At 40.9% G+C, this 22,618-nt stretch overlaps 1 protein-coding gene across 1 annotated transcript in view; it reads left to right on the plus strand.

Annotated features, from left to right (window-relative positions):
* The window catches only part of CRADD (CASP2 and RIPK1 domain containing adaptor with death domain), a 222,582-nt gene that overhangs the window by 174,962 nt on the left and 25,002 nt on the right, over positions 1–22,618 (plus strand). The gene's annotated exons all lie outside the window — the stretch shown is intronic.

The raw sequence follows: 22,618 nt of genomic DNA on the forward strand, positions 1-22,618 counted from the left end.
TCACCTCTGAGGTCTTTGTGATGATTAAAGCAATAATGTCCGCCAACAGCACGTCCAGATGCAGCTCATTGTCAGCTTTCAGGAAATGGTGGCTGTTAATTTGCCGCCACTGTAGCTGAAGGTATAGTTAGACCACAGGCAAAGCTGAATAGTGGCTGAAAGCTGAGGGCACTATGGGAGGAGCTGCTATTGCCACATTTCTTACTAAGCTTTAAAATGGGATTTGATTTTATAAACTTTACAATAGGGCCAATCTGTGATCTGTCCTTCTTAATAATTATGGAATCTTTCCTAATTCTAACATAACTCAGGATTTTTCAAAAGGGAGAAAAAAATCATATTTTTTACTTCTCTCCATTCCAAGAATAAGTTTATAGAATGGTAGAGTTGAGCACGAAGTGGGTGCTTAAAAAGATGACAATAGTGTGTGGATAACATCCATTCAGGCATCTTGTAACCATATTCCTGTTACTAAAAAAGAGCTGCTATGCCTCAGTTTATTCTTCCAGTGAATTCGGTTCAAAAGGATAGTCTACTGGCCTTATCAGTTCAAATTTTTCATTCTGTAGTCCAACCAATAATTCATTAACTTGTAAAATTCTCGTGCTTTTGGCCATATCGCTGTGCCCAGTGATAGACTGTACTGCTGTGGCATCTTCAGTGAATCACTTGTCATTTTGAACCTGGGACTTGTTACATTACTGTCTTGCCCCTGGGTTTCCTAATAGAGAGTTGCTTTGGCTTTTGTTCTCACAGCTCAGAGTCACATTTATGGATGAGTGAGTAGAGCTGGGCTCTGCTGCGTCTGACTAGATGGTATTTTAGAAGCAGTTCTGATGATTAGCTGGGTCATCTTTCCACCATTCACCATTTGCAAGGAATCTGTCACGCATAAAGACACTTGTGGGCTCTGTCAGCAGTGAGAGACAATTAGTGAAGAACAGCCCACGATGGGCCAGACAGACAGGGCCGAGGGGGCCCTTAGAGACCTCTGACTTGTTGCTCTTCACAAGCAGAGTGTCTTCACCACCAAATGGCAGCAGCCCCTCCCTGGCCTGCTCACGTGCTTGCAGAAGATTTGCAGAGTGGAAGAACAGAGCAGCTGAATCCCTATCTTGGTACTACCTCTGGCCATGAAGCATAATGCTACATAGCAGCTGCCTGCCTTCTAACAGAACTGGGGAGGTGAAGAGACTGCAGGGATTTCCTGTGTTTTGTATGGGAGAAGATTCTACAGTTTCAGAGACTGTTCATCCCCAAGAAAACTCTGAATGAATGCAGCGAGGTGGCAAGAGCATTTGTAGGCACTGACAGAAAGTATATGAATATACAGTCTTGCACCACTTTGGGTTAGGTTGGAGTGTGTGTGTGTGTGTGTGTGTGTGTGTGTGTGTGTATGTGCATATGCATGCATGAGTGTGGCCCTTCATGTTTTTAAAACTATAACTTTTAGTTTTTTCAACACGAAGTACATGTTTATTATGGCAGTTTGAAAAAAAGCACAATAAATAAGATGAAGAAAAATAAGAATTACCCCTACTCCCATCTAAGCACTGTACATCCCAATTTTCATCCCTGTCCTCCAATTAGTTTTCTCTGCCTGCACATCCTTTTCATAAAAATAATAGGATTTTCTCTGCATTTCCTTATAAAAAGTGTTATATTTTCCAACTGATAATACACTTGACTTATTTTTTTTTGTCGATGTGGGACTATTTAGAGAGACTAAAATGTGTAATTAAAATGATGCGTCTTTTTAATATTCCTCAATGGCATACTCCAAATGGTCTTTATATTCATGGCTTAAAATTAACTAAATTAAGTTTTCAATTTTATTACAAGAATGGGATTATATCGTACCTGCTGCTTTACAAGTGGCGTCTTTTATATAACATCAAACTGTCTTTCTGTGTCATTATTTCTCTGTGCCAATGATTTCAATATCCTTTGTGTTCACAACACACTTTCGAGTCCTATAATTTTTCGTGGCATGTTTGAAGAGATAAAAGGACACTTAGCTACTAAAAAGATGACAATAAGTATAGCAATGTCTTTCACTCTCAAAACCATTGTCCCACTTTTTGCTCCATCCCCGTTTGGAACCATGTTCCACTATTTAAGTGCAGCTGTTTACGGCTCCCCTCCATGCACTCTTATATCCTCAAAAAGCAAAGTTTAGCACAGTCTGGGCTTTATTCTGAGATTTTATCTCTTCCTTACAGCAAGATGGCCTCTATACTGCCTGATGATCCGATCAGCTTCATGTTCCATTTCCACAAGAGTACGTGTTCTGGGAGGGCAAATGAATTTTACCTGTTGATCAAAATTTGATGGCACGCTTATGAAGGGTTGATAGTCTGCGTGTTGCCACTATTCGCTGCTGTCATTTTCAATGGTGCATACCTTTTCAATATGTGGATGCGCCATCATGTCTTAACCACTTCCCTGCATGGATCTTTAGGTCGGTTTTGCCTTTTCATTATAAACAGTGATGCAAGGAAGGGAGTGTTTGTGGTCAAATCTTTACATTCATCATACGTTACAATGAACTGGATCCCTGCTTTGTTTAGCACTAAACATATTTTAATTTTGTTCTCTATTAGCTTTTTTATATAGCAAACCACCCCCAAGATGTAATGGCTTAAAACAACAAATGTATTGGCTTAAAATTTAGCCCACAATTCTGTGAGCTGGCTCAGCTTGCTCTTCCGATCTGGGCCAGCTCAGCTGATTTCTGCTGGGCTCTCTCGTGCATCTGTGGTCAGCTGGTGGGTCGGCTGAGCCAGGATGCTCTAGGACGGCCTCACTCATGTGCCTGGAAAGTAGCACGCTATTTCCTGGGGCAATGGGTCACTTGTGTCTAGGTCACACGCCTTTTATCTGTCAGGTTACCCTGCCTTCTTTACTTGGTAGTAGTGGCAGGGGTTCCCTGGGCAGCAAGAAGGCAAGCTGCCATGTGGAAACACCTTCCAAGCCTCTGTTTGCATCCCTTTTGCTGACATCTCTGGCCAAAGCCAGTCATGTGCCAGCTCAGAGTCGGTGCAGGAGGGCTCTACCAAAAGGCATGGAGAGAGGAGGGGAATAATTTGGGTCCATTTCTTGCAATCCACCACAGCCAATATTTTTAAGTTGAGATTTCTGGGCCCTATTGGAAAACAATCTTTGGCTACTCTGGATCCCTGTCCTTGAATCACAATAACAGGCAAGCCTTTTCTAGCATGCCAGGGTCCTTCCCATCCCCCACCCCACAGAATGCACATCCTTTGCCCAGCTCCTTTCATCTGCTCACTACCTGCTCAGCCACACACGTTTATGTTTATGGCCTGTAGACATATAGCCATGATGATGCTTAGCATAATCTCCTAGAAGTGGAATCACTGGGCTTAAAGTATTAATAACATATTTTTAAAAATATTTTGACTTTTTAATACTTTTTTAAAACTTTAAAATAATATTTTAGGGATGGATGTGGTGGCTCACGCCTATAATTCCAGCACTTTGGAAGGCCGAGGCGGGCAGATCACTTGAGCTCCAGGAGTTCGAGACCAGCCTGGGAAACATTGTGAAACCCCGTCTCTACTGAAAATATAAAAATTAACCAGATGTGATGGCCAGCGCCTGTAATTTCAGCTACTCGGGAGGCTGAGGCAGGAGAATTGCTTGAACCCAGGAGGCGGAGGTTGCAGTGAGCCAAGATCGTGCCACTTCACTCGCGTCTGGGAGACAGAGCAAAACTCCATCTTAAAAAAAAAAATTAACTTCGGTGGCCCACTGTGAAAGTTGCTGTTGGACGTACACACACACACACACACACACACACACCCCTGAGGCAGCAGGATGAGTCTGTCTTCATCCCTTTCTCTGGGGAGTTCTCCAGGTGTGGCAGCTTGGGACAGAGCCTCCCCTCATTCAGTTATTCAGCAAACTCTCAAGCAGAGGCTACTGCACACCAGTCACTCTGCTAAGCAGGGAGGTGAAAAGATTACTAATAAATACACAGTTCCTCTTCTCCGGGAACTCACTGTTTGACCAATGAGACAGACATGAAGCTCTAATTACAACACAATGCAATCAAGCCTGTGCCTGAGTGTCGAGTCTATGGGAATGCAGAGGAGAAACGATTCATTTGCCTGGCTTCTTGGGAAGCGAGAGGTATGGGAATATAATAAGGCTGTATCTAAGGCTCTATCACTTGGGCAAGTTACTCCACCTTTGGGTGCCAGTTTCCCCACATGTAAAATGCAAACAATAACAGTACCCACCTATGGTCACAGTAAGGATTCTATGAGATGAAAGGTATAACCTGCTTAGAACAGTGCCTGGCAGAGATGTTTTGTTAAACCATTGAGTTGAATTGTTGTGGCTATCAGAGTTTTTCTTTTTCTTTTTCTTTTTTGAGACGGAGTCTTGCTCTATCGCCAGGCTGGAGTGCTGTGGCATGATCTTGGCTCACTGCAATCTCCACCTCCCTGGTTCAAGCGATTCTCCTGCCTCAGCCTCCCGACTACAGGTGGGTGCCACCATGCCCAGCTAATTTTTGCGTTTTTAGTAGAGATGGGGTTTCGCCATATTGGCCAGGATGGTCTTGATCTCTTGACCTCATGATCCGCCCGCCTCAGCCTCCCAAAGTGCTGGGATTACAGGCGTGAGCCACTGCACCTGGCCCAGTTTTTCTAATCTTCTTCACCCTCCCAGGGCTCTGAGAAGTGTGAGGGTAGAATCACCTCCTGCAGATGTTTGTGGTATAGAAATAGAAACTGCATAGTCCCTCAATATCTTTATCAGGATTCTAAAGATAAGTGGCTATGAACTGTGGCACACTTCAGAGCATACTCAGAGTTGGGGTGGTTTCTGGTCTAACAGTTGGCTACCATTAAATGAATACCTACAGTCTTTGAGCAAATTCTTGCTGATTACAAAACACTATGCAAGTTACCAGAGATACAAAGATGAATAAGACGTAGTCTCTGCCCTCAGCATCTCAGCCTATTGGGGAGACAGCTATAACCACCAGCAACTATGGCCAGCACAGAGGGAGCAATTAAGTTGGCCACAGAGGAGGTAATACTTCAACTGAGCTTTTGTAAGTCCTGCCCAAGTTAGCATGTTGGTCTCTTTGGGAGGCCTTAATGCGTATGGGCAGCAGAATCCCATTTAATTTATTTTACATCCAGTTTGACAAATGGCTCTCCTTGCCATGGGTATACAAGATAAATATGCCTCCAAAATGTGATCTCAGAGCAATTTAGAAACTAAGTGGCAAATATCCTATACATCAAGTTGACAGTGACATTGAGAAACATGTGGTTTGTTAATCCACAGTGGGATCAAGATCAGACTTCAAGTTTTAGGTATTAGGCATATTTTGGGGTTCTTTTTTATGACATCCCTATCCCTTTTCCTCTAAAACTCCCACATATTCAAATTAGATGTTGCTGACATACAGGGAATGTTTTTTAATGTAATAACTGCCTGTTTACTTCTTGGTACTATAAACAAAGCTTAGAAGAACAGGGATGTCTATCTTGTTGGCATTTACAGTTCTTACAGGAAAATTAAAGTCTCACAAAGACATAGTTCAGTGAACCAATTAAGCCTTGTCCATTAAACTTACGCAAAATATATGGCAATAATTCTGATACCTATTGTTAATTCAAAGCATAGGCTATGAAATCCAGGTTTGAGCACTTAAAAAGTAAAAACAAACCCAACTCTTGGCAATACTCGTATGTTTCCATTTCATGTTCATATTCTATCTCTAAGCAGGCCTGCTTTTGATGTCAAATTACATTCTTAATGGAGAATATTTGGAGGAAATATAAAATGGGTTGGATTTGATCAAGTAGTTACTAGTCTTTCTTTTGGTGACGTATAACCTCCTACTTGTCAGCTTCTAGAAGATGAATCAATTTTGTGAGGACTTGGCCAATATCAAGGTCTTCAGCACGACTCATCAGCTCGTTGCTAATCCGAGGACAACAAATGCCTACAAATGCTGTAAGTAAGCCCAGTTATAGACTGCTGATGAATTTGGTGCTCCTGGTATGTGCCCTGGCCAAGAATGAGGGTGTTTCTGTCTAGGGAATGTTTCTTTGAATATAAATAGTAGGTACTGGTTTATCTTTGTCCATTTAGTGTTGCTACATAGGAATATCTGAGGCTGGGTAATTTATAAAGACAAAGGATTTATTTGGCTCACGATTCTGCTGACTAAAGACTGGGCATCTGGTGAAAGCCTTGGGCTACTTCCACTTATGATGGAAGAAGGCAAAGGGGAGCTGCCCTGTTCAGAGATCACATGGCAAGAGGGGGAGCAAGAGCTTGTAGACATGTGATGTATGACAGTCTCCATCTTCCAGGGACTTCTGCCTCCACCTCATCTCTTAACAACCAGAGCCCCCAGACAGAGAAGGACTGAGTCTTTTGTGGCTAGCACATTGGAGATAGTTGATTTCATGGATAAATTATATAAAGTGACATTTATTTTTTATGCTGGGAAATTACTTCCAACAATGTATTTTTGTCCAACCATCTGCTTGAATCAAGTTTCTGTCAGCCTCTGGAAGTAATAATTATTCCCTGCTCTGAAACTGAGCTTCATGCTGGTTTTCTGCTGAGGGAGCAGACCCTTTGGCTGTCTGTTATCTATTGTCAAGAGCTCTTTTGTCACTCATTATTGTCAGCTGCTGATTTTCCAACAGACACTTTAAGGCTATAAATAAACCCTCCCAACACAAATCCCCTCCTTATGAAAGTATGAAAGACAAAATACACCAGTAAATTAGGATATGATTTTTATTCAGGCTGTTGCCATAGGTGGACATTCATTAATAAGAAATATCTCAAAGAAAAGGAATGAGCCTGGCTTTTATGGAGACAAAGAGAGTCTTACGGGAGCATGAGGAAGGACGGAGGTGGGTCTTACTTCAGAATATGCAAAGCCTGTGTGGTCCTCGGCAATTAGCCAGTTCCTACAACCCAAAAGGGCAGAAGATTTCTTACATCTCTACTTTTTAGAGTATAAGACTTAGATTAAATTCAACATAGTCAGTCCTCCCTTTTGTTGAAAATGAACATCATTGCCACTGTTGGGACTCAGAAAACAATACCCCAAAATGAAAGCCTCCAAAGCAGCCTCAGAAGCAAAGTCTCTCTCTGACCTTCTGCTGCCCCCTCCGTCTCTCACCTCTCATTCTCCCCTGAGATCAACCATAGAAACTGTAATCCCTCTTCCCCAAGATGAGTCATAGAAACTAGAACTCCTTTTCCCCAAAGCCAGCCATAAAACCTAGAAATATTATTCTAACCTTCCACCATTCTTCTGTGTAACACTTGGCCATAAAGAAACTAAGACCCTCATCCCAGAGGGGTCCTACCCCATACCTGGGAGGAAGGAATGCTGCACAGAGAGGCCAAGAAGAATCTGAACAGGCAGGCCTTGGTAGGTTTCCCCATGCAGTCTATTTCCATTAGATCATACCCTTTTTTGTCCAGTCACATTTCCACATGACTGTTCCTGCTTCATCAAACCTAAGCATAAAATCAGACAGCTTCTCCTGAATCTCTGGGTCTTCGTTCTGAAGGCTCACCTGTCATGTAGAACTATGATCAAATAGGCTGTTCATTGTTTGAAGCAATAAAGTGCAAATGAAACCTGTCTTTACATGCACAGTGGGGCATATGCTTCCATAAATGCCTGATTGTGTGTGCAAATGAGTGTTTTACACACCCAGTTACCTGTTTGCTGTATTTATATTTTTAGGGTTAATGTAAGTGCTTTCATTTTTTAAAATGGAATTGCTTTAAATTATTTTAAAAAGGCTATAATCAAATACATTTGTTATTTTTTTTCTGGTTAACTTATCTTTTGTTATAGGGTGTTGGCCGTGATCCTTATGATGGAGGGGAAAGGAATCACCAATTTTCTACTCCATCCCACGGAACAACTTAGAGATGACCTAAGGCCTCGTTACCTGTGTGGAGTAACTGGGAATTGGAAGGTGAGGTCCAATTATATCTAAGTCTGGGCATCAAACTGTGAAAGACAAAATGCGCTGGACAATTAAGGATATGATTTTATTCATACCCTTGCAATAGGGAGAACATTTATTAATGAAGAATAACTCAAAGGAAAGGAAGGGGTCCTGGCCTCCCATGATTCCTCATGGGAGCCTTGGGGAAGGATGAAGGTGGGTCTTATCACAGAATATTCCAGGGCTGGGTTGTCCTTTGTGGGGATGGCTGTTTCTTTTGAAACACAAAAGGGTGGGAGATTTCTTTCTCTCTCTCTCTTTTTTTTTTTTTAAGAAACAGGGCCTCGCTCTGTCTCCCCAGCTGGAGTGCAGTGGTGTAATCACGGCTCACTGCAACCTCAGCCTCCTGGGCTCATGTGATCTACCGCAGCCTCTCAAGTAGCTGAGACTACAGAACTACAGGTGCACCACCATGACCAGCTATTTTTTTTTTTTTTTTTGTAGGGACGGGGTCCCCCCGTGTTGCCCAGGCTGATCTCGAGCTCCTGGGCTCAAGCCATCCTCCTGCCTTGGTCTCCCATAGTACTGATATTACAGACATGAGCCACTGTATTTGGCTCATGTAGGGGGTTTCTTAACCATCACTGCTTTTAGGGAACAAAAGCCTTAGAGGAAGTTTAACAGTGTCAAAATTCTTCAACTTTTAAGAGGCCAACGCAAATTTGAAAAAAACAAAAACAAAAACAAGTTTTTATAAGTTTAGGTATGAGATAATATCAGAATTCTGACATCTTAACTGTTTGCTTGTTCAATAAGAGATACGTAAGCTAACTCCTTATTTAATTTGAGTAAAGAAAAACAAATGACTTGTCTGACCAAAGCTAAACAACAGAAAAGGAAACACAGCTCCTCTTACTTTCCTTGAGAATCATGGACCAATTTTCAGTTTGGACCAATCGTGGAACCTTTTTCTGTAGCTTATAGAAATTCATTCAAAATGTACTTTTTGAGCACCTGCTATGATGTGCCAGGCATGAATATAGGTAGTGGAGATATAGCAGTCAATGTGACAGTCTGTAATTTCTCCCCTTGAGCCCCTTGCTATGGAGAAAGAGAATGCAACAAAGGGCAGGGAGAGCCAGGGGAAGGAGTAGTACTGTTTCCAAAAGGTCAGCCAAAGAAGACCCCCACAATAAGGTGACAGGATTTAAAAACCCGAGGGAGGGAGCCGTGCTGAGGCCTGAAAGAACATTTTGGGCAGAGGGAACAGTAAATGGGAAAACCCTGAGATGGGAACTGTTAAAATAATTAATGGGGAGGACATTTAGCTGAGCCACCTTCAGCACCTTTGGTTCCTACCTAAGCAAGTGGAAAACCAACTCAATGTAAACAGTAAAATGAAACCAGCATAACCATTCAGAAACTGCCAGCTAAATTCTAACTAGAGACTTTACCAATCAGAAACTGACCTCTCACCAGGGACTTTCTGCTTTAACCAAATATTTTCTTTGTCTTGCTTCCATGAACACCTTATAAAAGCCCCCTCCTCTCCTCCCCTCGGAGCGCCGGGCTGCTTGTGGTCTGGTGCTGCCCGATTCCTGAATCATTTAAAGCTCAAATAAACTCATGAAATTTTAATACACGTAAATTTATCTTTTAACAGAACTTGCCAAGATTTTCAAAGAACAGCGAGGAGTTCAGCGTCTCTAGAGTGCCATTGTAAAGAGGGGTAGTGGCTGAGGCCTGAGAGCTGAGGGAGCAGAGGCTGTGGGATCGTACAGACAACTGTGATGACTTTGGATGTTACTCAGGTTGAGGCAGGAAGGTACTGACATGATTGCTTTGAGCAGAGACGGGACATCATCTAACATATTTTCAAAGGATTACCCTAGCTTGTGTGATAAGAGGATCGAAGCAGGCAGACCAGTGAGGAGCTGTTGCACTGCTCTTGAGAAGACGGGGGCTCCGATCAAGATGGCCATAGTGAAGTGTGGTGGAGGATGCTTAGGTCTCCTTCGGGAATTAAACATTTATTCCTCCAGCAGCCGGGAAGCTCCAGCTAATGGCCTTTGGCTGTCAGCCTTCTTCAAGAATCTCCTCTGCTAAAGACAGCTGTCTTGCCCAGTGACACTTCCCTTGCCTGGAGGCTTGTTAGTGAGGGCTACAAAGGCCTGGCCCTGCACCTTGACTCAGGAGAACTCCTAAGGGTCATCCCAGTTCAGACCTCCTCAAGGAGTCCGCTCAGGCCTTCCTTGTGACTACCTCACAGCCCAACTTCTCCCTTTCCACAGGCACTGATCCCAAGAGTACCCCCTAATAAACTCCCTGCCCACTCAGCTCCATCTCAGACCCAGCTTCCAGGGGAACATAGCTTGTGCATTGAGGTGGTGAGCAGTGGTCAGGTTCTGAATATATTTTATTTTATTTTCTTTCTTTTTTGAAGACAGGGTGATAGGGTTTGGCTGTGTCCCCACCCAAATCTCACCTTGAATTGTAATAATACCCAGGTGTCAAGGTCAAGGCCAGGTAGAGATCCTTGAATCATGGGGTCAGTTTCCCCAACACTGTTCTCGTGATAGTAAGTTTCATGAGATCTGATGGTTGTATTAATGGGAGTTCCCCTGCACAAGCTCTCTTACCTGCCACCATGTAAGAGAACCTTTGTTTCTCCTTTACCTTCCACCATGCCTTTGTGAGGCCTCCTCAGCTATGTGGAACTGTGAGTCCATTAAACCTCTCTCCTTCTCCACAGAGAATCTAAGTGGTCTTACAAAGGAATAAAGCTAGCCATCAGCACGTCCACCAGGAAATGTTTCCAGCAGTGTTTTTTTCTACAAGGCCCATGGTGCAATAATAGGCTCCCATGAGAAGTTGAAAATAGGCAAAGCTGCTTACAAACTACCTTTATCATACACCCCGAGGATAATTCCAAGGCAACATTGAAGTAATCAAAATGACATGACACCACCTTGTATAGATACAGTTTCACAGTAGAGAGAAAGTTCTCTGTAGGGAATAGGAGTTAAGGAGATGAATGTTGAGCTGGGGCTTGACAGGAGTATGGAGTAAGTGGAAAGCCTGGGAAAGGTGCACTAGGGGAAGGGGGAAGGTGAGAGAGGGCCCAGAAGTGAAGATGTTTTGATAAAATGCCTAGGAGGGGCCATTGTTGTGAGCCTGCCTCTCATGAAAATTACATCTGTTAAGTAAGGTGGAGTGAGTCAGCTAATTTTTAAAACCAGGCCAAGAGTTTGGATTTCACCCTTCAGACTACCAAGAAAACAGAAGAAATCTCAACACTTTTAAAGTGCCAGTGTGAACTGTGAATCTCCATATCAGAAATGTGCAGTATTTCCCAAACTTATTTGACATTGAAAACCTCTCTTCCATGACACCACCTATTAATATCTTTGGAAAGATTTGTCCCACAGACGCATTGAGGTAGAGAACACTCAACCTTGGGGTGTAATGGGAAAACTAGTGGGTCAAAGGAGCCAGTAATAACCAAGATTTTTAAAAAGGTATGAACAGTGTCTTAGGTGGTATGCAAAAAAAGTTGATTTATTCTCCTCCAACAATTCATGTTTACTGTTAGCAGCATATTATGGGGCACATGGAAAGAGACCCATGGTTTTCTGGAACCTTCTTTTCCTTCTTTAATGATTAATAAATTGGTCACATTTTTGATTATATGACTTGTATCCTTGCAAAATATCCCATGGCTTGGTATCATACTGCATTTCTGTTCAAGCAGTGGTTGTATTGCCTGTTCCTTAGGAGGCAGTGGGCATTGTCTCTGGTCGTTGTCAGATGCCAGCTGGCACCTGTGAGACAAGCAGGAAGGAACTGGTCTTGCCCTATAACAACAGCCCCGAGCCAGGAAAGCTCTGTCTATAGCCCCAGGCCTCTGTGGTCTGTCCCCATGCTTGCCAGGACTTCTCATCCCTTTGCTATCTTCTCATTTCGGTTCTCATTTGCTTACTGTGGTGCCTCTCCAACTAAGCCACTTGGTAATTGAACTTGAGTTTTATCTTCCCTTCATTCTACTTCAAAAATACCCGAACATAGCTTGTTTGTTTTTCCAGTGGGGCATCTGACAAGTCTTTAGCTTCCGTTTAGCAATAGTTCCCAGTCAGAGGTGATACCAAATCCCCCCAGGCCTCTACTATGTGGCCTTTGAAAATGTGTGGAGGCATTTGTGTGTGTGTGTGTGTGTGTGTGTGAAGCTGTCACCACACATTGGCGAGGATTAGGGGTAGCATTACTGCCATGTGATGGGCAGGGGCTGGGGATAATCCTACAGAATGAAGAGTTGCCCCACCCAAAATACAGGTAACACCCCCAATAAGCACTGCTGTATGCTTCACATGAGTACCACTTTGCTAATTTTCAATATCTAAAGTACCACCTGTGCCATTATTAGTTTAATATTTTTCTTTGAATTAATTCACTTAAATTTTTTAAAATTTATTCCAAACAGCAGTATACTTGAAATATGGGTCAATGTTATTTATATATTTTACAGTACACATAAAAATAAATACCTATCACCTAATACAAACTATTCTTAATTAATGATACACACGTGAAGTCGGGAAACACTGGAGCTATGGCCACATACCCAGTTAGATTTTATTTATGTATTTATTTATTTTTATATAGAGACAAGGTCTTGCTCTGTTACCCAGGCAGGCACAGTTATAGCCTACTATAGCCTCCAAGTCCCAGGCTCAAGCAATCCTCCCACTTCACCTCCCAAGTGGCAAGGATTACAGGTGTGTGTCACCATGCCGGGCTCATTTTTATATTTTTTGTAGAGATGAGATTTCACTATACAGCTTAGGCTGATCTTGAACTCCTGGCCTTAAGGGATCCTCCATCCTCAGCCTCCTGAAGTGCTGAGATTATAGGCATGAGCCACCGTGCCCAGCCTCCTGTTGGATTTTGATGGAAATATTAGCCTTACACACATTTTCTCTTCTGAACCAGGAACGTCTGCACAAGTACACCACATAGACTCCTTAGCATGAGCCATATAAGGGCAAAGGTCACATGTTTAATGCCCCATAAACATCATTTATTTTATTTAAAGTAGTCTATCCCAATGACAATGACAGCCTTCTTGACCTGAGTCAATTCTCTTTGCTGGTTCCAAAGTCGAGGATAAAAGTGAGGGTCACTTGGCATTTGCCTCCTTGAAATGTAGCTCTCTGAGGGCCCACCTGTGTCTTGTGTCCCCTTCTTTCCTAATGCAGTGTCTGGCACACGAAGTCATGATTAACGAAGGTCTCAGTGAATGAAGGAAACACAAAAACGTATGTGTACCCCTCAGTACGGGGCAAGTGATGGAGAACTGTAAATGCTACTGTCACTGAGTCAAAAAATCTTACACGTTTCTTATGCAAATTATGTAACTTCTCTGTGCTTCACTGTCCTTACCTCTGAAACACAGATAATCATAGAACCAACCTCGTAGCACCGTTATAAGGAGGCAATGAGAGAGTATTTGTTGAGTGCTTAGAACAGTGTCAGGCATGGAATAAATGTTATAGAAATATTTGATGATGAATAAACAAATGAATGAGTGGTGCCTGGCTTGTACTCAGGTTTGCAATGTTTGCTGAAAGAGTGAATCAACAAATCCTAGACTAGAATGTTCCAACGCTCACATCCTTGGTGCTCAGCTGTTCCCAGAAGTAGCAGTAGATGCTAAAGCAAAACATCCCAAGCTCCAGTGAGGTCTTGCTATGGTTAGCACAGAAAAGCTTTTCATAACAGACAGCCTAGGGTGATGCCCCATGTATCACCTTCCCCACTCCCCCAACCCCTGCCTAGTTACAGGCTGCACAGGAACTGCATACTGGTACAGTCCTCCCTTGGTAGCCATGGCAGACTTGTTCCACGACCCCTGCAGAAAGCAATACCCATGGATGCTCAATTCCCTTGTATAAAATTATGTGGTATTGGCATATAACATACCACATCCTCTTGTATATTTTATTTATTTATTTTGAGACAGGATCTCACTCTGATGCCCAAGCTACAGTATAGTGGAGTGATCCCAGGTCACTGTAGCCTCAACCTCCTCGGCTCAGGGGATCCTTCTGCCTCAGCCTCCCTAGTAGCTAGGACTACAGGTGCATGCCACCACGCCTGGCTGATTTTTAAAAATTTTTTGTAGAGATGACTATGTTGCCCAGGCTAGTCTTGAACTCAAGCAATCCTCCCATCTGGGCCTCTCAAGGTGATGGAATTATGTGAGTTACCATGCCAGGCTATCCTCCTGTATACTTTAAATCATCTCTAGGTTACTTACAATACCTAATACAATGTTTGCTATGTAAACAGTTTTTATACTATCTTGTTTTTTCTTTGTATTATTGTTATTGTTGTATTATTTTTTTTTCAGAATATTTTTGATTCACAGTTGGTTGAATCTGGGGATGTGGAACCCACGGATGTGGAGGGCTGACTGTATTTATTTAGAGCAATGCTAGAACACGTTCAATTAACTAAATTCCTGTTCCGTCTCAATGAACTCATTCTGCAGGAACAACACACTCGTGTGCAGTGAGCACAGAGAGGCAGGAAGGGGAGACAAAGGAAAGGAAGCAGCAATGATGAAGCATTTATTATGCCCCTGGCACATGGAAGGGGATTTCAAGTACATTGTGTCACTTAATCCTCTGACAATCTTAGGAGCCAGGAGCCATTTTGAGATTCAGAGTTTTAGCCTTTTTTCCTTTACTTTACAGGCCAGAAACGGATGCTCGAGGGAGGTAACTAACTCAGTCAAGGTCATTTGGCTAAAATACATAGCAGTGCCAAAATTTGAACTTAGGACCCTATGAAGTGTTTTTTAAATAAACCCCTGAACTATTGTCCAGGGCCTCAGAAAGGTGCTGTCAGCTGCATATCAACATGTGCCCAGCCCACCAGCTGGATTTTTAGTGATCTATCTCCCATTATCATTATAGAGAACAAATGAGTGACATTAATAAAATAGACAAGCTTTAATAGGTCCTGCCTGCCACCAGCCATCAAGTCCTACAAAACAGCAGAGCAAAGTGAGGTTGCAGTTACTGCCCTGTGGTATTTAGTAAACAGCCAATATGATCCCATCTGAGACAGTCTGTGGGCAGGTCACGGCGTGGGTTTTTTAATAGGGTATTTGTCTCAAGGCTGATGGAAAATCACTCCATTCATGACGTTTCATCCGTAGCCTTTTTTGCATGAGAAAACGTAGGAAAAGCTGATTCTCAGGGAGAAGGAAGACAGGTGGATCCCATACCCCACTGCTGGCAACACTGATTTTAGATAAATGGTTTAAATTTTCTTTCTTTCTCACACAATTACAGGCACAGCACTACGAAGTTGTCTTAGTATCTGAGTGATCTAGAGAGTATTCTGACTTTATTTGGCCAAAAAAAATGAGCTCCTTCTGGACTTCTCTAAAGAATCCTCATTGCTCTCTGTTCCCATCCCAAACCCTTTCTTCTGTTCCCATGGAGCATTTCTGTAGTGAAATGTCATTAGCTTACTCTACTCTCTGAGCAATAATCCTCCTGCCTTTTAGAGATGACGGGTATGTATACTGCCTTCCAAACAGTTAATCTTATTAAGTCATCCACAGGATTGGGACATGGTCTATCCTCTGAATTTGTTAAGTCCAGCAAAGATTATCTGAGGTCACTGTTGGTCAGTCTGAATTTTGGGCTCCCAAGTAAAACTCCAAAGAATTCCCTCCCCTGCTTCATTGTCTATGAAATAAACAGATCTTCAAGCAGGATGGCCTCCCCTGTAATGCAGGGCTTCCTTGAGTAGTGATTGTCCCAATATTTGAGATTCCTGGTGAGTGTTTCAGACACAAACCTGCCTGTATGTATCTTCACTGTTGGAATTTCCGGGCACAGTTGGCACTCGTAAGAACTTCTTTCCTTCTGTTCTCTGTTGACAATGTAGAAGAGGAAAAATGATTTAGAGAAATAATTTTCTCTCCACCCTTTTGTAGTTCTTAGTTGAGATTGACCCCTGTAACAAAAGATAGATTAATCAGAGGAAAACTAACAGAAGTTTAATGACATGTATATATGGTAGATACTCAGGGCAAAGTGAGTAAATCTCAAAAATATTGCTTTGAGTTCAGGCTTTAATACCATCTTTCCCTCCAACAAAGAAAAAATGGTTTGGGGATCTGCCCAGTTATGACAAGATGGTCAGGAAACGCCCCCAGCCTCCCCTGGCACACGCGTCTTATCCTTCATTATCTCAATGTTTATACCATAATTTTGGTGGGATCAGTATTAATATGATAATATAAATGTTGAACTATGATAACTTTTCCTTATCCAGATTTTGGATTTACCTTGAATTCCTCTTCTTGTTTGTTTGTTTAGTTTCTATGTATTTATCATTAATTCATCCCCAAACTCTCAAAAATGTTCACATGCAAGCATTGTATCAATTTCATCATCTTAGAGTCATCATCAGAAAGCCTTCTTGCTTTCTCCAACATAGATAAGTTGCCCTGTAGACTTGCTACATGGCTGTTATCCTGAAGATTTTCTCTGAATATCATGCTGGGATTTCTTTCACTTGTTTCTTGTGCGGGATCCCCTTTGTCCTGCATTCCAATAGCTTTCTCTTTCTTGTTTTACTCCTTTATTTTGGTGGAGGAGCTCCTCCAATTGCATCTTGAGAAAGGTGCATAGAGGCTGTGCTGTTTCAGAGCTTATATGTCTGAAAAAGACTTTATTTTATTTGATAGCTTGGCTGGGTATAAAATTCTATAAAATTCATTTTTCTGCAGAATTGCTTCTAGTTTCTAGCATCATCGAGAAGATTAATGGTCATTCTGATTTTTTGTTAGAGTCTAACCAATTTTTCACTCTCTGGAAGCTTTAGAAGTTTTTCTTTGATTCCAATGTTCTTAAATTTCACAATGATATGTTTTGACTAATATATTTTATTCATTTTGCTGGACACTTGATAGGAACTTTTATCTCACAATGACTTTCAATTTGAAATTTTCTTAAATTACTTTTTGATGATTTCATTTACTCTTTTATTTTTATCTCTTTCTATGACTCATAGTGTTTGGCTATTGGACTTCCTGGCTTGATCCTTAAATTTCCTTACCCTTTCTCTCTTATTTTTTGTCATTTTGTTGTCCTTTGGAAGGTTTAATCAAATTTCCCTTCCAACCTTCTTACTGGATTTTTAATTTATAACATAATATTTTTAATTGTTAAGACTCTTTTGTTGTATGAATGCACCATTTCAAAATAGCATACTATTGCTTCATGTTTACAATATATTCTCTTAGCTCTCTGATAGTTTTTGTCTTTTTATCTAATTTATGTTTTCTCCAAATTACTTTAATCTCTTTGTTTTTAGTCTCTGCCTTTCATGTTAGAGGCTTTATTTAAAAAGTGATCATTGGCTGTTCACTTATATTTAAAATTGGGTCCCTAAAAAGCTGAATGAGACTCTGTATTGTGGGTGGGGCTTCAAGATCATTAGCTCACTTGTAGGATTATCAGGCTGAGCTGTTTGTTGGATAATCCTAATATCAGCATCTTTAGATCTTTTCTTTCTTCTTGTCAGATGTTTTCAGAGAAGAATCTTCTAAGATCCTGCACAGTTTTCTGGGAACCTAGTGATGGAAGAGGGCCATGAGCTGTAGCAGAGGGTTTCAACATTTAGTATTTAGTCCTCTTGCTTTCAAAATGATTGCTGCCCTCAACTGTGCCACATATCCCACACTTCAGAGACCTTCTGTTTTTGCTGTCTCTAGAGTATAAACCACAAATTTCTGCTGAGGGAAAGAGGGGTTAATTTTCTGATCACACAAAGTAAGCATTAGAATTTGGGCTGGGGAGCGGGGAGGATTTGTATTTGTGTCTGTCTGACTCCTAGACTTCTGTCTTCCCCTTTACTCCCAAATCATAAACCCCTGCTACTTCTAATTCTTGAGGCTTTGTGGTTCTATTTTAGAAAATGGGGTACTACTTAGCTTGCTCACTTAGGACATAGCTGTCCTAGACCTGCTAGGTCAGTTGTCTTTCCTTTTTCTGTTTTCTAACTCACAACATTTTATGGCTTTCATTTTTCCTCCAATTCTCCTTTCCTCCTTCGGTTTCCTTCCTATATGTTAGTTAGTGGGGATCCATAAAAAGTACAGGAAAACATGTGTGTATAATATCTGCTATCTTTAAGTTGTATTTGACTCATATATATATATATATATATTTTTTTTTTAACTTGGAAGTCCAAGATCAACATATATATTTTACTGATAAAATGTTCCAATATGTAATTTGCTCTCTTAATGACTACTTTTTTTAAGTAAGGAAGTTAAGGAAGCTACAGCAGTAATTCTTGAGGCATATTAGAATATTTCTTACTGACAAAATACTTTTGAACCAATTATTACAGAGATATGGTTCAACTGAAATTGTAGTGACCTAATTTACAAAGATAAAGCTGTCTATTTTAGAGAATGCAGTAAATTTCAAAAGTAAACGAGGGAATGTGAAAGGAATGAGGTAAATTGTGAATACCCATGGTAGAAGAACACTAGGAAATAAAGCCCTGGACCAAGTTGAACTGGGAATGATGCTTCATCAGTATAGTCAGAAGCAACATGCCTGGACATAGAATCCAAATTGTTTTTGAGTGGGGAGCCCAGAGACAAAATTGATTTTCCTATTCTAAGACTGAGCCACAATGTTAGGAAATTAGAAAGAGAAATTTAAAATAGCTCAGAATCAAGATTAAGAACAGCAAAAGAGGACTTGACAATTTCACTTTTATAAAATGCTATGAGCATGTTTGTGTTTATGGGAAATATTTAAAGGTTGAAAACATCCAATATTGTTAAAATTGTGAAGACATAGGCAATTTCATTTACTGTTGGGGAGTATAGACTTATTAAGTAGTAATTGGTAATTATTTATTAAAATTATAAATGTGAATTTAGTTTGACTCAACATTTCAATTCCTACAAATAATCCTATAGGAAAAACTGAAAAGTAATGTACAAGGATGTTCATTGCATCATTGCTTGTAATAGTGAAAACTGAACACAACCAACATGTTCATTATAGAGGATTATTTCAATTCATGGTGCTACAGACCCAAATATAACCAGTCTTTTGTGGTCCACTCTTATAAGGAGATTCATTCAAAAGAAACTAATTTAGTATCTCTCAAAGAACATTGAAAGAGACCTAATTCATAACCTATAACTCCATTTATAATTTATCCTTGTTTTACAGCCTTATTACTGAATACTTGGAACACCATATATGGGGCAAAAGACATAAAGTTAATTAAAATATATGTATACAATGATATCTAAAATATGTTGTTCAACTTTACCAAAATGTTATAAAATAGAATATATAGTATAATTTCATTAATGTTTAAAAAATATAAAGGCTTCCAGCTTTGAGTAATGGCAGAGTAGTTTGTATCAGACTAAACCTTCCACTGATTATAAACTCATTCTTCTCTCTCTCTCTCTCTCTCCCTCTCCCTCTCCCTCTCTCTCTCTTCCTCCCTCTCTCTTGCACACACACACATACACACACACACACACACACACACACACAAGAAGGACCAAAAATAGGCACAAACTGGAGGAGATACAATACATATTCAACTGGTTTTTCACCTGCAGACATCCACCACCTGCAGAAAAAGTAGACTTTTTCAACTAAAGAATTATAGACTTGAGTACAGGGCTGCCAGAGCAACTGGAAATTGAAGTGGGTTGTGGGGGGATCCCAGGAGGTTAGGAGTAATAGAACAGGGAGGTCCCAGAATTATGTACAAAATCTTCTCAAAACCTTGGCTGGCTCTTTAACCACAAATGTGCAGGGCAAGACTCCAAAGAGCATAGCAGAAAACATCAGCTGGATGGCTGAGCAGAGATTTCAGCAGCTGCCTAGTACTGGAGAGATACAGTTTGAAGTTGAAATCTCACCAAATTAGTGGGGCTTGATAAACATCTCTTGAATTCCATCAGTATGCCAGAAGCATCATGCCCTAGATATAAGGATCATATCCCAAAACTCAGAGTTATATCCTAGGAGTAAGAGCAAAAATAAAATATAACTAGCTTAACAAAGCCTAGAAACAAGCCTACACAGGATTAAGGTTATCCACAAGAAATTTACCTGCCTACTAGAACAAAACCAAATACTCATCTGATGAAAATGACAGAATTTAGAGTTTCTACATTGTCCAGCATACAATAAAAATTACCAGACATGAAAAGAAGCAGAAATATATGACAATAATAAAAAGAGAGAAACTCCAGAAAATAAAAGGATACCCACAAACAAAGCAGGTATTGGAATTAGCACATGAGGACTTTAAAATTACTATTGTAAATATGTTACAGAATTTACAGGAAACAATAGGTGTAATGTGTGGAGACATGAGGATTTCAGGAAAGAGATGAAAATGTTGGAAAAGAATCAAATGGAAATCAGAACTAAAATAATGCAATCTCAGAACTGAAGAATACAATATCTGAAATAAAACATACAATACCTGAAAAAATGATGGATGGGATCAACATCAGTTTGAAAACAACAGAAGGAAAGATCAGAGAACTTGAAGAAAAGCCAACAAAAATCACCAGCTGAAGGAGAAGAATATTTGAAAAGAAATTAACAGAGCCTTCCTTACCAATAGGGAAATACTAAGCAATCTAACATATGTGTTATTCAGGAGAAAAGAGAATTAATGAGGCAAAAAATATTTAAGGAGACTCGGCTGAAAATTTTCCAAATTTGAATAATATTATCAATTTATGAATCTAAGAAGCCCAGTATACCTCAAACAGAAAAAAATAGAAATTCATATCTGGGCACATAATTGACAAGTGGCTGAAAACCAAGGATAAAGAAAAAAATCTTTAAAACAGCCCGATAAAAGACACATTTAATACATGGAAATAAAGATAAGAGTCACTGAAAATGATTCATCAGAAATAATGAATGATTTAGAGGTGGGAGCAGGACTTCCCAGGCCCTCTCCCAAGCAAAACAGCAATTTAACTGGTGAAAAGTATTTTAAAAAAAATCATTCCAGCCGGGCGCGGTGGCTCACGCCTGTAATCCCAGCACTTTGGGAGGCCGAGGCGGGCGGATCATGAGGTCAGGAGATCGAGACCATCCTGGCTAACACGGTGAAACCCTATCTCTACTAAAAATACAAAAAAAAATTAGCCGGGCGAGGTGGTGGGCGCCTGTAGTCCCAGCTACTCAGGAGGCTGAGGCAGGAGAATGGCGTGAACCCCGGGGGCGGAGCCTGCAGTGAGCTGAGATCGCGCCACTGCACTCCAGCCTGGGCGACAGCGAGACTCCGTCTCCAAAAAAAAAAAAAAATCATTCCAAGTCTGTGGAAATTGTCCTGAAGACATACAACATACAACACATGGAGAAGTATTTATTCAAGAAAATCTACTAAATATTGATAAGAACACTGACAGTCTGTGGCACTTGAACCATGACTTGCTCATTCCATTTCTTCACCTATCCTCAGGTCTGTGTTATGGAAGCTCTGCCCTGAGAATGTGCAACTAAGAAAATGAGGACAGGACCTTCCTGTCCCTTAAGTTCCCAGTCTGGGGCTACAGTTTTATCCTCAGAAGGGCAGGCTACTGACATTTTTTTGTCCATCCCAGCCCCGTGTTGCAGGAGCTGTATTCCTGGTAGACATGGCCAAGAGGAACAGGTCTTGCTTCCCCCATCATGCACTGCCAGGAGTAGGGTGGAAGCTCTGCCCCAAGTGCAGCAGCCAAGAGTAATGGGGCTCCAAACACCTACACCCCAGCCAGCTCATAGGGTGGAGGTTTCACACTGAGATGCGCAAGCCAAGAAGACCAGGGACTTCCACTCCTCCTCAAAGCCCATTATAGAGTGGAGATGTCACCCCAGGAAAAGCAGGTCCCAACCCCAAACTCCTTTTGAGTGGCACCGGGGTTCTTCCCAGAGAGAAAGGCAGGCCATAGGATCAACCCCACATATTTGCCTGAGGGAACTGATTATTTGGAAGAGAAAATGGAGAACACCATGTCTAAAGCTATTGTGAAATGGAGATGATAGTGGACAACAATTAAAAGGAGTCTGGTAACTGTGACATAAGCAAAATGGGAGCACAGAAGTTTTCAAACAGATGAAAAGACAAGACCCAACTACATGCCGTATACAACAGATACACTATAAATGTAAAAGCAAACAAGTCAGAAATTCAGAATTTTTAATGGGATGTATCTGTATACCTCTCTCAGTATTCTTGCTTGGCACATAGTGGGCCCAGAATTATTGGGTTTTAAATTTTAACCTAACGACTTAATATTCATTTATTTACTTAGGCTAGTCAAGTGATATAGTGGGTGTTTCTCTACTAATGACTGCCTGTCATCTTATCCATGCTCTCCTATAATTTTTAAAATAAATGTGAATCTTTCTTTATCCTGCCTCACATTAAATAGAAACATTTTTTAAAAAATGTTGTGGGTACATGTAGTAGGTGTAGGTATAGGTATATAGGCAGGTAATGGGGTATTCATCCCCTCAAGCCTTTATCTTTTGAGTTACAAACAATCTGATTACTCTTTAAGTTATTTTAAA

This window comes from Hylobates moloch, unplaced genomic scaffold, assembly GCF_009828535.3.
Source record: "Hylobates moloch isolate HMO894 unplaced genomic scaffold, HMol_V3 SCAFFOLD_12, whole genome shotgun sequence".
Classification (NCBI taxonomy): Eukaryota; Metazoa; Chordata; class Mammalia; order Primates; family Hylobatidae; genus Hylobates; species Hylobates moloch.